We start from the raw sequence: 13,202 nt of genomic DNA on the forward strand, positions 1-13,202 counted from the left end.
CTAGAAGGGCCTAACAAAATCATTAAAAACCCACAGAATCAGGTTCTTGAAAAGCCCTGTTATAAGATACAAGAGTTTAACTAGCCATGTGTTTGTGAAATAGGCTAGAAAAAGAAACTAAACGTGCAGTGTTCATAACTTCATGGTCATGAACAGCTGGAAGGACTGAAAAGTCTCCAGACACATACGTGATGTTTTGGGTAAAAGGCTCAGTGTTATGCACAAGGCCAAGTGCTAATCAGTTTACAAACTTCAGCTTGCAATAGTCTTTAAGAAAACCCAAACATGCAAATTACATAATCCAGCCCTTTGTTTTAGGAATCCCATAACAAGGTTAAGGTACCCAGAAATTACCAGAGGAATTAACCAAAGCATACAACAAGGCTGAAGGTTGGTCTGGCACCAGTGTTGCCTCTTCCACCTTTTACCATGGAAGCATGAACTGATAATCCCATCCCTAAGAGAAGTGTCCCTAAGAAGGGTGACCATTCTGACCCCTCTATTGCTTTGACATCTATCATTTCTATTCTTAAGTCTTTGTAGCCATCCTCAACTCCCATATCCAGAGACATATTCAATCTCACAATCTCTCTAATCATCAGTATAGCTTCTGTAAGGCCAGATCCACTAGTGATATTCTTTCCTATCAAACTAATGTCTGGTCATCATCCCTGAAAGATTTTGAGCAGTCTTGTTTAGTTGCCCTTGACATATCCAAAGCTTTTGATTGGGTGTGGTATTGGGGTCCATCTCTATGCTCCCTCTTTTTGCTTTCCTCTCAGTTTGCTGGTTCATATCTAGCATCCTCTCTAGCCAGTCTATCTCTGTGGTTGTTGATGGATGAGCTTCCCCCCATATCTCCATCAGTAGCAGTATATCTCAAGGTTTTGTCCTGTTCCGTACACTTTTTCTCAATTTTTTAAACAATTTACTCTCTTTCACCAAGAACCAAATGTACTCATATGCTGATGACTCAACACTGCATTCATCTGCTCCTTCTTTTCTCACTTGATCTGCAACTCGTTTTGACATACCTTCCTTAATAAACTCAGACTTGAACAGGATATCTCAGTGGGGTAAACAAAATCTAATTAAGTCTAATACCTCAAAGAACTGGCTGGTCAACGCAGCCAGGAAGTCCATGGACGATGTGCTCAAACGCCTCACTTCCAAGATGAGCCACAGTACGATCGACGACGCAGAGAGAGCAAAACGAGAACGAGAGAGTAGTAAACCTCCGGAGGCTCGCACGGCTCCCCCAAGCCCTCCCGTGTCCTCCAGCGGCGGGGTTCCCATGGGAGACCCTCTGGCCTCCATGACCCAGCTCCTCAGCGCCGACCCGGAGGCGCTCCACTCCAAGGAGAAGCGCATCACGGAGATCATAGCTCAGCTGCAGAAGTTGAGGGACTCCATCCGTCAGCAGCAGCCACAGGAGCCCCAACACGAGAAGGAGACGGAATCGACCTACCACCTGTGCATCTGCGACGTCCAGGATCTTCATGTCGGCTCGGCAGCCTTGTAATTCTCCCTTGTAATTCTTCATCTGACGCTTAACATCATCAGCATCACAGGACCTCTGCCAAGTCTGCCTCGTACTACTCGACCTACCTTACTTTATTTCTTCTTTATAATAATCCTAATTCAGACTTCCCCAGAACTTTTTTTTAAAGGGGAAGTAAATGTTTATAGTTGTGTTACTGGAGTGATAGTTTCCATACATGGTGTTTTGACAAGAAAATAGTGAAATTGGAGAAAAAATGTAGCTTAGACATTGAAGCTTATTGATACAGTGGTTAAATTGACGAGAACTACTATTGACGTTTGTGTAAATAAATTATACATTTCCTTTTTCCATAGCCAGAGGTTGAACAATTATGTGACATTCATTTTTTTCATTCATTTCAAGCTAGAAGTTTCAGTTTTCTAAATTGTTTCTTACATTTTTCATATGTATATATATGTATGTGTGTGTGTGTATATGTGCGTGTGTATGTGTATGTGTGTGTATGTGTATATGTATATATATATGTATATTATCCCTGGGGATAGGGGTGAAAGAATACTTCCCACGTATTCCTCGCGTGTCGTAGAAAGCGACTAGAGGGGACGGGAGCGGGGGGCCAGAAATCCTCCCCTCCTTGAATTAACTTTCTAAAATGGGAAACAGAAGAAGGAGTCATGCGGGGAGTGCTCATCCTCCTCGAAGGCTCAGAGTGGGGTGCCTAAATGTGTGTGGATGTAACCAAGATGTGAAAAAAGGAGAGATAGGTAGTATGTTTGAGGAAAGGAACCTGGATGTTTTGGCTCTGAGTGAAACGAAGCTCAAGGGTAAAGGGGAAGAGTGGTTTGGGAATGTCTGGGGAGTAAAGTCAGGGGTTAGTGAGAGGACAAGAGCAAGGGAAGGAGTAGCAATACTCCTGAAACAGGAGTTGTGGGAGTATGTGATAGAATGTAAGAAAGTAAATTCTCGATTAATATGGGTAAAACTGAAAGTTGATGGAGAGAGGTGGGTGATTATTGGTGCATATGCACCTGGGCATGAGAAGAAAGATCATGAGAGGCAAGTGTTTTGGGAGCAGCTGAATGAGTGTGTTAGTGGTTTTGATGCACGAGACCGGGTTATAGTGATGGGTGATTTGAATGCAAAGGTGAGTAATGTGGCAGTTGAGGGAATAACTGGTATACATGGGGTGTTCAGTGTTGTAAATGGAAATGGTGAAGAGCTTGTAGATTTATGTGCTGAAAAAGGACTGATGATTGGGAATACCTGGTTTAAAAAGCGAGATATACATAAGTATACTTATGTAAGTAGGAGAGATGGCCAGAGAGCGTTATTGGATTACGTGTTAATTGACAGGCGTGCGAAAGAGAGACTTTTGGATGTAAATGTGCTGAGAGGTGCAACTGGAGGGATGTCTGATCATTATCTTGTGGAGGCAAAGGTGAAGATTTGTATGGGTTTTCAGAAAAGAAGAGTGAATGTTGGGGTGAAGAGGGTGGTGAGAGTAAGTGAGCTTGGGAAGGAGACCTGTGTGAGGAAGTACCAGGAGAGACTGAGTACAGAATGGAAAAAGGTGAGAACAATGGAAGTAAGGGGAGTGGGGGAGGAATGGGATGTATTTAGGGAATCAGTGATGGATTGCGCAAAAGATGCTTGTGGCATGAGAAGAGTGGGAGGTGGGTTGATTAGAAAGGGTAGTGAGTGGTGGGATGAAGAAGTAAGAGTATTAGTGAAAGAGAAGAGAGAGGCATTTGGACGATTTTTGCAGGGAAAAAATGCAATTGAGTGGGAGATGTATAAAAGAAAGAGACAGGAGGTCAAGAGAAAGGTGCAAGAGGCGAAAAAAAGGGCAAATGAGAGTTGGGGTGAGAGAGTATCATTAAATTTTAGGGAGAATAAAAAGATGTTCTGGAAGGAGGTAAATAAAGTGCGTAATACAAGGGAGCAAATGGGAACTTCAGTGAAGGGCGCAAATGAGGAGGTGATAACAAGTAGTGGTGATGTGAGAAGGAGATGGAGTGAGTATTTTGAAGGCTTGTTGAATGTGGTTGATGATAGAGTGGCAGATATAGGGTGTTTTGGTCGAGGTGGTGTGCAAAGTGAGAGGGTTAGGGAAAATGATTTGGTAAACAGAGAAGAGGTAGTGAAAGCTTTGCGGAAGATGAAAGCCGGCAAGGCAGCAGGTTTGGATGGTATTGCAGTGGAATTTATTAAAAAAGGGGGTGACTGTATTGTTGACTGGTTGGTAAGGTTATTTAATGTATGTATGACTCATGGTGAGGTGCCTGAGGATTGGCAGAATGCATGCATAGTGCCATTGTACAAAGGCAAAGGGGATAAGAGTGAGTGCTCAAATTACAGAGGTATAAGTTTGTTGAGTATTCCTGGTAAATTATATGGGAGGGTATTGATTGAGAGGGTGAAGGCATGTACAGAGCATCAGATTGGGGAAGAGCAGTGTGGTTTCAGAAGTGGTAGAGGATGTGTGGATCAGGTGTTTGCTTTGAAGAATGTATGTGAGAAATACTTAGAAAAGCAAATGGATTTGTATGAAGCATTTATGGATCTGGAGAAGGCATATGATAGAGTTGATAGAGATGCTCTGTGGAAGGTATTAAGAATATATGGTGTGGGAGGAAAGTTGTTAGAAGCAGTGAAAAGTTTTTATCGAGGATGTAAGGCGTGTGTACGTGTAGGAAGAGAGGAAAGTGATTGGTTCTCAGTGAATGTAGGTTTGCGGCAGGGGTGTGTGATGTCTCCATGGTTGTTTAATTTGTTTATGGATGGGGTTGTTAGGGAGGTAAATGCAAGAGTTTTGGAAAGAGGGGCAAGTATGAAGTCTGTTGGGGATGAGAGAGCTTGGGAAGTGAGTCAGTTGTTGTTCGCTGATGATACTGCGCTGGTGGCTGATTCAAGTGAGAAACTGCAGAAGCTGGTGACTGAGTTTGGTAAAGTGTGTGAAAGAAGAAAGTTAAGAGTAAATGTGAAAAAGAGCAAGGTTATTAGGTATAGTAGGGTTGAGGGTCAAGTCAATTGGGAGGTGAGTTTGAATGGAGAAAAACTGGAGGAAGTGAAGTGCTTTAGATATCTGGGAGTGGATCTGGCAGCGGATGGAACCATGGAAGCGGAAGTGGATCATAGGGTGGGGGAGGGGGCGAAAATTCTGGGGGCCTTGAAGAATGTGTGGAAGTCGAGAACATAATCTCGGAAAGCAAAAATGGGTATGTTTGAAGGAATAGTGGTTCCAACAATGTTGTATGGTTGCGAGGTGTGGGCTATGGATAGAGTTGTGCGCAGGAGGATGGATGTGCTGGAAATGAGATGTTTGAGGACAATGTGTGGTGTGAGGTGGTTTGATCGAGTGAGTAACGTAAGGGTGAGAGAGATGTGTGGAAATAAAAAGAGCGTGGTTGAGAGAGCAGAAGAGGGTGTTTTGAAGTGGTTTGGGCACATGGAGAGAATGAGTGAGGAAAGATTGACCAAGAGGATATATGTGTCGGAGGTGGAGGGAATGAGGAGAAGAGGGAGACCAAATTGGAGGTGGAAAGATGGAGTGAAAAAGATTTTGTGTGATCGGGGCCTGAACATGCAGGAGGGTGAAAGGAGGGCAAGGAATAGAGTAAATTGGAGCGATGTGGTATACCGTGGTTGACATGCTGTCAGTCGATTGAATCAGGGCATGTGAAGCGTCTGGGGTAAACCATGGAAAGCTGTGTAGGTGTGTATATTTGCGTGTGTGGACGTATGTATATACATGTGTATGGGGGGGGGGTTGGGCCATTTCTTTCGTCTGTTTCCTTGCGCTACCTCGCAAACGCGGGAGACAGCGACAAAGTATAATAATAACCTCAAAGAACCAGTTTCTACCCATCTCTCTAAACTCCTCATAACTGTTGTCTGTCCTTCATCAGTTCTGTAATTCTGCCTCTAGACTCATTGAATATACTTGGTATATGGAAATAGCTAAGTCTACCTCTCCTTTGACTTACATTCATCATTTCTCCCTGCCCATAATCACTCCAAATAAATGGGGCAAATAGTTCCTATATTCAAAGAAAGTGCGATAACCTCTCCTAGTCATACACTGATAAGCCTTTCTGATTTCTAGCTAATGGCATCATTAACAACTAATGTTGTTCTACCTTTCATTCACTTCTTCATCCTAATGGTAGTATAGCTGTCTCTCCCATAAACAAAGCAACTCTCTTTGATTCCCATTTCTCCTCTAACTCTACCTTGGATGACTTTAATATTCCTTTACCTCCTGATGCTCATCTTGCTAATACTATGCCCCACTCCATAACATCCTTTCAGACTGTCTAAAAAGCACTTCTCTCTGTACACAAGCAAGGTTTATGGTCCTGATGGCATTATTCCACATGTACTAAAAGGGTGGGCTTCTGAATTTGCACCTGTGCTTGCTTGTCTGTTCCGTCTCTGGATAAAAAGCTTTTCCTTCTTGGAAGCATGAGTTGGTACATCCCATCCCTAAGAAGGGTGAACAATTCAACCCCTATACCTATCATCCAGTTGCTTTGACATCTACCATTTCCAAAGACTTTGAATGCCTCTTCAACTCCCATATCCATAAACACCTTGAATCTCAAAATCTTCTCTCAGATCACTATAATGACTTACATAATGTTTTGAGGGGATCCTATGATGTTGCCTTTGACATATCAAATGCTTCTTCAGGGTTTGGCATTGGGGTCTCATCTCTAAGCTCCCTTCATCTGGCTTCTCTCCCTTGCTTTACTCCCTCATCTCTTGCTTCCTCTCCAGCTGATTTATCTCTATGGTTGCTGATGGATCAGCCTCACCACCCTTCTCCATCAACAGCAGTGTCTCTCAAGGTTTAGTTCTATCCTATACACTTTTTCTATTTTTTATCAACAATTTCCTCTCTTCCACAAATAACTAAATGCAATCATATGCTGACACCTTAACAGTGTATTCATCCACATCCTTCAAATCTGCTCCTTCTGTCACACTATCTGCATCTTGCCTTGACACAACTTCCTCAATAAATTCATACTTGGACAAGATATCTAAGCGGGGAAAAAAAAATCGGTCAAGTTTAATGCCACTAGGACCCAGTTTCTACCCATCTCTTTATCGAAAAATCCTCTCAACTTTCCTGTCACCTTTGATAGTTCTGTAATTCCACCTCTTCACTCAATGAACTTAGTTGGTATTACTGTAACACCTACTCTTCATTGGAAACCCTACATCATGGAAATAGCTAAGTCTGCCTCTAAGAAACTGGGAGTGCTGTTTAGATGCTGAAATTTCTTTTCTTAGAAACAGTTACTCCATTTACACAAAGGATTGATCTATCCTTGTAAGGAATACGGCTCTCATATCTGGTGGTCATTCTAGCTCTGCATCCTTACTCGACAGATTTGAGTCAAAAGTGATCCGACTTATAATCTCTCCCAGAATAACCTTTAAACTTGACCCCACTTGCCCTATGTCGCAATGTTGGTTCACTTTCCCTCTTCTATAGGTATTACTTCGGCTTTTGCTCCTGAGAACTTGTTGCTTGTGTGCCCCATCACTAAGTACACCACACAATACTCGACAAGCTGCTGCTTCACATGATTACCGTGTGGCCATTGGCAACACTGGTGTAGGTCATTTTGATAACTGCTTGTTTCCCTACACCTCAAAGCTTTAAACTCCCTACTCACTCATGTCCTTCCCAAGACATGACCTGGCACATTTCGAAAGACAGAGTGTTCACTTCCTCCAAAATTTGTAAATGCTTTCCCTTGTCTCTTCTTTTTCCCTTTCATAAGCCTTTCTATATTTCAAATAAGGCCCAGCTTCGATGTGGACTTCTTTCCATGACTGGAGCCTGCAACTTGAAAAAAGATAAAAAAAAATCCTGTTTAGATGACAAAATCTATTTTCTTCTGAAAAGTTGCTACGTGTATACAAAGAATTGATTTGTCTTTGTCCATTCACATCTGGGGTGGTTCTAGCTCTGCATCCTCACTTGATAGAGTTGAGTCAAAATCAGTCTGGCTTATAAGCCCTCCAACTTGACCCTATTGCCCTATGCTGCAATGGTGGTTTACTTTTCCTCTTTTATAGGTATTACTTTGATTTTTGCTCCTGAGACCTGGCTGCTTGTGTGCCTCTACCACTAGCTGGACCAGGCAATACTCTGCACACTGCTGCATCACATGATTACTGTGTAGCCATTGGCAATTTGAGTGAGGGCCATTTTGATGACTCTTTCTTTCCCTACACTTTGAGGCTTTGGAACTTTCTACCTTCTCATGTCTTTCGCAATAACTCTTTCTTTGCACATTGTATAAGACAGTTTTTTCACTTCCTCCAAAATTCATGAGGCCTGGCCTTGATGTGGAGTTGAGAGAGAGAGAGAGAGAGAGAGAGAGAGAGAGAGAGAGAGAGAGAGAGAGAGAGAGAGAGAGAGAGAGAGAGAGAGAGAGAGAGAGATAGAGAGCTAGCTATAAATAAGATGAGGCTGTGTGGAAGACTGGATGCGCTGGAAATGATATGCTTGAGGAAAATATGTGTGATGCGAGGCAGTTTGGTCAGGTAAGCAATGAAAGGGTAAAAGAGAGGTGTGGTAATAAAAAGGATGTGGTTGAAAGAGCTGAAGAGAGTGTTTTCTGAAATGGTTTGGACATATGGAAAGAATAAATGAGGAAATGTTGCAAAAGAAGATATTTCCATCAAAAATGGTGGGAACAAGGAGAACAGGGGGAACAAAATGGAGATGGAAGGATTGAAAGAAAAAGATTTTCAGCGATTGGGGCCTGAACATGCAGGAGGGTGAAAAGCATGTACGAAAGAGTGAATTGGAATGATGTGGTATACTGAGGTTGATGTGCTGTCAATGGACTGAACAAGTGCATATGAAGCATCTGAAGTAGATGATGATTAGGTCTGTAGGGCCTGGTTCTGGAACTGTGGTTTTAATGTATTTACAAATGATAGCTAAAGAATAGATGGAAGTGGATGTGGCCTTTCTTCATCTGTTCCTGGTGCTCTCTCACTAATATGGGAAACAGCTATCAAGTATGAAAAAAGTACAAACTGACAGGCACCACCTGAAGTACCATGTCAGTTCATTAAGCTTTGAAAAAAATAATTCTGGGATATAGTATACTAGGTAGATTGTTGGAAAAATAGACTGTACAGGCTGAAAAATGCTTGTTATGTAATCATCTTCAACTTTGGTTTAAGAAGTAGGCATTCAGGTGAGAAATCTAAAAAGCACTCTTTTTCTGTTTGATTCCTGTTTTTGGACTAGAAAGAGTATAAAGAAAAAAAAAAAAATAGGTTCCACTGCAGGTCTTGATGACCTTATTTTCAAACATCTCTACAAATCATTCCTCTAACAGTAAAACTAAGAGGTGCCAGGAAGCTTCCCTGACAAGGGGTGTGTGAAATCCAGATCTCCTCTCATCATTTGGAACATACAGGTGATGAGGTGGGACTGTGTCAAGAGGATCTTTTCTCAATGTGAATGTGTTGAGTGTGTGTGGATACAAGGCAGCCAGTGACTGTTCTGAGTGCAGTATTTTCAGCACTTTGCAGCTTTGTTATATTTACTGTTGAAAGAGTGGAAGCCTAAGCTGGTGAAGCATGGTTTAAATTGGAGCATGTGAAATGCTTGTCGAGGATATTGAGGGTTTCTTTTTCTTGTCCATATCCAGTGCCAGTTAAAAATCTGATGGCATTTAATTTGTGTGTTGATCTTATGTTAATGTCAGTGATGTGGGGAGTGAATTTTTTGCTGTAAATGATGCCTAAAAGAGTTGGTGTTTTGCTTTAATGGGAGAGGCTGTCCATTCAAGATGCCTGGAGGGTGTAAGCTTGATTAATGTCTGTCTGTGTATAATGTAGTACTACAAGTTTGGTGCTGCTACTGTGGTGCCAGGTTGTTGTTACATGACTTTTGTTTGTGGGTTATGTGAAAAGTCTTACACTTGTATTTCCCCATCTCTTAACATTCTCTATATGTATCATGTCTTTACTCTTAAGTATAAATGCACACACATACACACACACACACATACACACACAAACACACACACACACACCAGCCTAAGCTAGGTACCCATTTACTGACCATCCCCAAGGATAGGATGATCAATTAGGTTGGGTGTAGGCCGACTGCCATGCCCAGGGTTAGAACCCATGCGGATCTGACCCCTGGCTGTCCTGTGATGACTCAAAGTCAATAATGCTAACCACTACACCATGGATGCCCATATATGTCACTGTGGTCATGTGTGTATGAAAGGACCTACATGTTGAGGTTTGCCTGAGGTAATAGGACACAGCATAGGAAGAGACAAAAGAGTTGGATAAAGAAATGCTCCTTGAGAATGTCAATGTAGGATTTAAGTGTTTTAAAGGTGAAGCCATAATTAGTTACTGAGATGACAGCTGGCTATGATAATGGCCAACCACTTTTTGTTATTGTTGTGTTGAATGGAGTCCAGTATTTTTTGTGTGATAATGCATTGGGGGATAGTATCAAATGTTTTGCTGATATAAAAATTTTTTTCTTTTTTTTTTTTGCTGTCTCCCACGTTTGCGAGGTAGCACAAGGAAACAGACGAAAGAAATGGCCCAACCCACCCCCATACACATGTATATACATACGTCCACACATGCAAAATATACATACCTACACAGCTTTCCATGGTTTAACCCAGACGCTTCACATGCCCCGATTCAATCCACTGACAGCACGTCAACCCCGGTATACCACATCGATCCAATTCACTCTATTCCTTGCCCTCCTTACACCCTCCTGCATGTTCAGGCCCCGATCACACAAAATCTTTTTCACTCCATCTTTCCACCTCCAATTTGGTCTCCCTCTTCTCCTCGTTCCCTCCACCTCCGACACATATATCCTCTTGGTCAATCTTTCCTCACTCATTCTCTCCATGTGCCCAAACCATTTCAAAACACCCTCTTCTGCTCTCTCAACCACGCCCTTTTTATTTCCACACATCTCTCTTACCCTTATGTTACTTACTCGATCAAACCACCTCACACCACACATTGTCCTCAAACATCTCATTTCCAGCACATCCATCCTCCTGCGCACAACTCTATCCATAGCCCACGCCTCGCAACCATACAACATTGTTGGAACCACTATTTCTTCAAACATACTCATTTTTGCTTTCCGAGATAATGTTCTCGACTCCCACACATTCTTCAAGGCTCCCAGAATTTTCGCCCCCTCCCCCACCCTATGATCCACTTCCGCTTCCATGGTTCCATCCGCTGCCAGATCCACTCCCAGATATCTAAAACACTTCACTTCCTCCAGTTTTTCTCCATTCAAACTCACCTCCCAATTGACTTGACCCTCAACCCTACTGTACCTAATAACCTTGCTCTTATTCACATTTACTCTTAACTTTCTTCTTTCACACACTTTACCAAACTCAGTCACCAGCTTCTGCAGTTTCTCACATGAATCAGCCACCAGCGCTGTATCATCAGCGAACAACAACTGACTCACTTCCCAAGCTCTCTCATCCCCAACAGACTTCATACTTGCCCCTCTTTCCAAAACTCTTGCATTCACCTCCCTAGAGCTAGTAGATTTATGTGCTGAAAAAGGACTGATGATTGGGAATACCTGGTTTAAAAAGCCAGATATACATAAGTATACTTATGTCAGTAGGAGAGATGGCCAGAGAGCGTTATTGGATTACGTGTTAATTGACAGGCGCGCGAAAGAGAGACTTTTGGATGTTAATGTGCTGAGAGGTGCAACTGGAGGGATGTCTGATCATTATCTTGTGGAGGCTAAGGTGAAGATTTGTATGGGTTTTCAGAAAAGAAGAGTGAATGTTGGGGTGAAGAGGGTGGTGAGAGTAAGTGAGCTTGGGAAGGAGACTTGAGTGAGGAAGTACCAGGAGAGACTGAGTACAGAATGGAAAAAGGTGAGAACAATGGAAGTAAGGGGAGTGGGGGAGGAATGGGATGTATTTAGGGAATCAGTGATGGATTGCGCAAAAGATGCTTGTGGCATGAGAAGAGTGGGAGGTGGGTTGATTAGAAAGGGTAGTGAGTGGTGGGATGAAGAAGTAAGAGTATTAGTGAAAGAGAAGAGAGAGGCATTTGGACGATTTTTGCAGGGAAAAAATGCAGTTGAGTGGGAGACGTATAAAAGAAAGAGACAGGAGGTCAAGAGAAAGGTGCAAGAGGTGAAGAAAAGGGCAAATGAGAGTTGGGGTGAGAGAGTATCAGTAAATTTTAGGGAGAATAAAAAGATGTTCTGGAAGGAGGTAAATAAAGTGCGTAAGACAAGGGAGCAAATGGGAACTTCAGTGAAGGGCGCAAATGGGGAGGTGATAACAAGTAGTGGTGATGTGAGAAGGAGATGGAGTGAGTATTTTGAAGGTTTGTTGAATGTGTTTGATGATAGAGTGGCAGATATAGGGTGTTTTGGTCGAGGTGGTGTGCAAAGTGAGAGGGTTAGGGAAAACGATTTGGTAATCAGAGAAGAGGTAGTAAAAGCTTTGCGGAAGATGAAAGCCGGCAAGGCAGCAGGTTTGGATGGTATTGCAGTGGAATTTATTAAAAAAGGGGGTGACTGTATTATTGACTGGTTGGTAAGGTTATTTAATGTATGTATGACTCACGGTGAGGTGCCTGAGGATTGGCGGAAAGCGTGTATAGTGCCATTGTACAAAGGCAAAGGGGATAAGAGTGAGTGCTCAAATTACAGAGGTATAAGTTTGTTGAGTATAAAAAAATATAAAGCATTAATTAAAAATGTCATACTATGAGATTAAACATGCTACAGGACTTAAACCAAGTTAATATATTTCAAATTAAATAAAAAATCTTTAAAAAATCTCTTCTGGAACTCCACAACTAATGCATTAGATTTAGATACCACTTTCAAATGGGCTGAGCAGATGAAAAGACAGGGGTTATCCTAAATAAGGAGTTCTCAACCCTTGGGTTGTGACCCTGGTGAAATTGCCAAGCATTTTTCTTGAGGTCATAAAGCCAATAAGACTTTTCTATAGCAGTCAAAACATACAGTATCTATTCTAATGCCAAAGTTGACAGCTCACTAGCAACAATATATGTTTCTAAGGTATTATTCAGCCTGAGCTGTTTTGCTCAGTTTTATTCAGCAACCCTGGCTCCTTCAGTTACCCTTTTTTCTGGTTCTAATAAATACATAATCATAAAATAAGTTTTTATTATTGGATGGGGTCACAATAACCTTGGAAAAACTTAAATGGGTTTTCGAAGAAAAACTTCGTATCTATATGTATATTTCTGATACCCATTCTTTATGGGAACTCCCTCAAGGGGGTGGCCATGGCAACAGAGTCTCCATAACCAGTGACCTACAGTGCTGCTTTTCAGCCTTTTAGTGCCTCACCTTTAACAGGCCACTGACAGAGGGCAACTCTAGCACAGTATTTCCAGAGGCTCCTACTTAATGTTCCTACCAACTACTTGTACCTAATGTTCCAACCTACTACTTCTGCCAAATGCTCACACCTAAATGTTCCTACTTACTACTTCTACCTAATGCTTCTGTCTAGTGTTCCTACCTACTACTTCAATCAGTTGCTCCTACAATTTTGCCAAAAGGACAGGGCTAGCACACAGAGCTCACCACAGGAGAATCTAGGGTTACAAAGAGTAAGTTGTGTGAATTAAGTGTTGT

At 42.1% G+C, this 13,202-nt stretch overlaps 1 protein-coding gene across 1 annotated transcript in view; it reads right to left on the reverse strand.

The window, feature by feature from the left end:
- The window catches only part of LOC139765462 (RNA-binding protein NOB1), a 249,024-nt gene that overhangs the window by 100,859 nt on the left and 134,963 nt on the right, over positions 1-13,202 (reverse strand). The gene's annotated exons all lie outside the window — the stretch shown is intronic.

Source organism: Panulirus ornatus, chromosome 55, assembly GCF_036320965.1.
Source record: "Panulirus ornatus isolate Po-2019 chromosome 55, ASM3632096v1, whole genome shotgun sequence".
Lineage (NCBI taxonomy): Eukaryota > Metazoa > Arthropoda > Malacostraca > Decapoda > Palinuridae > Panulirus > Panulirus ornatus.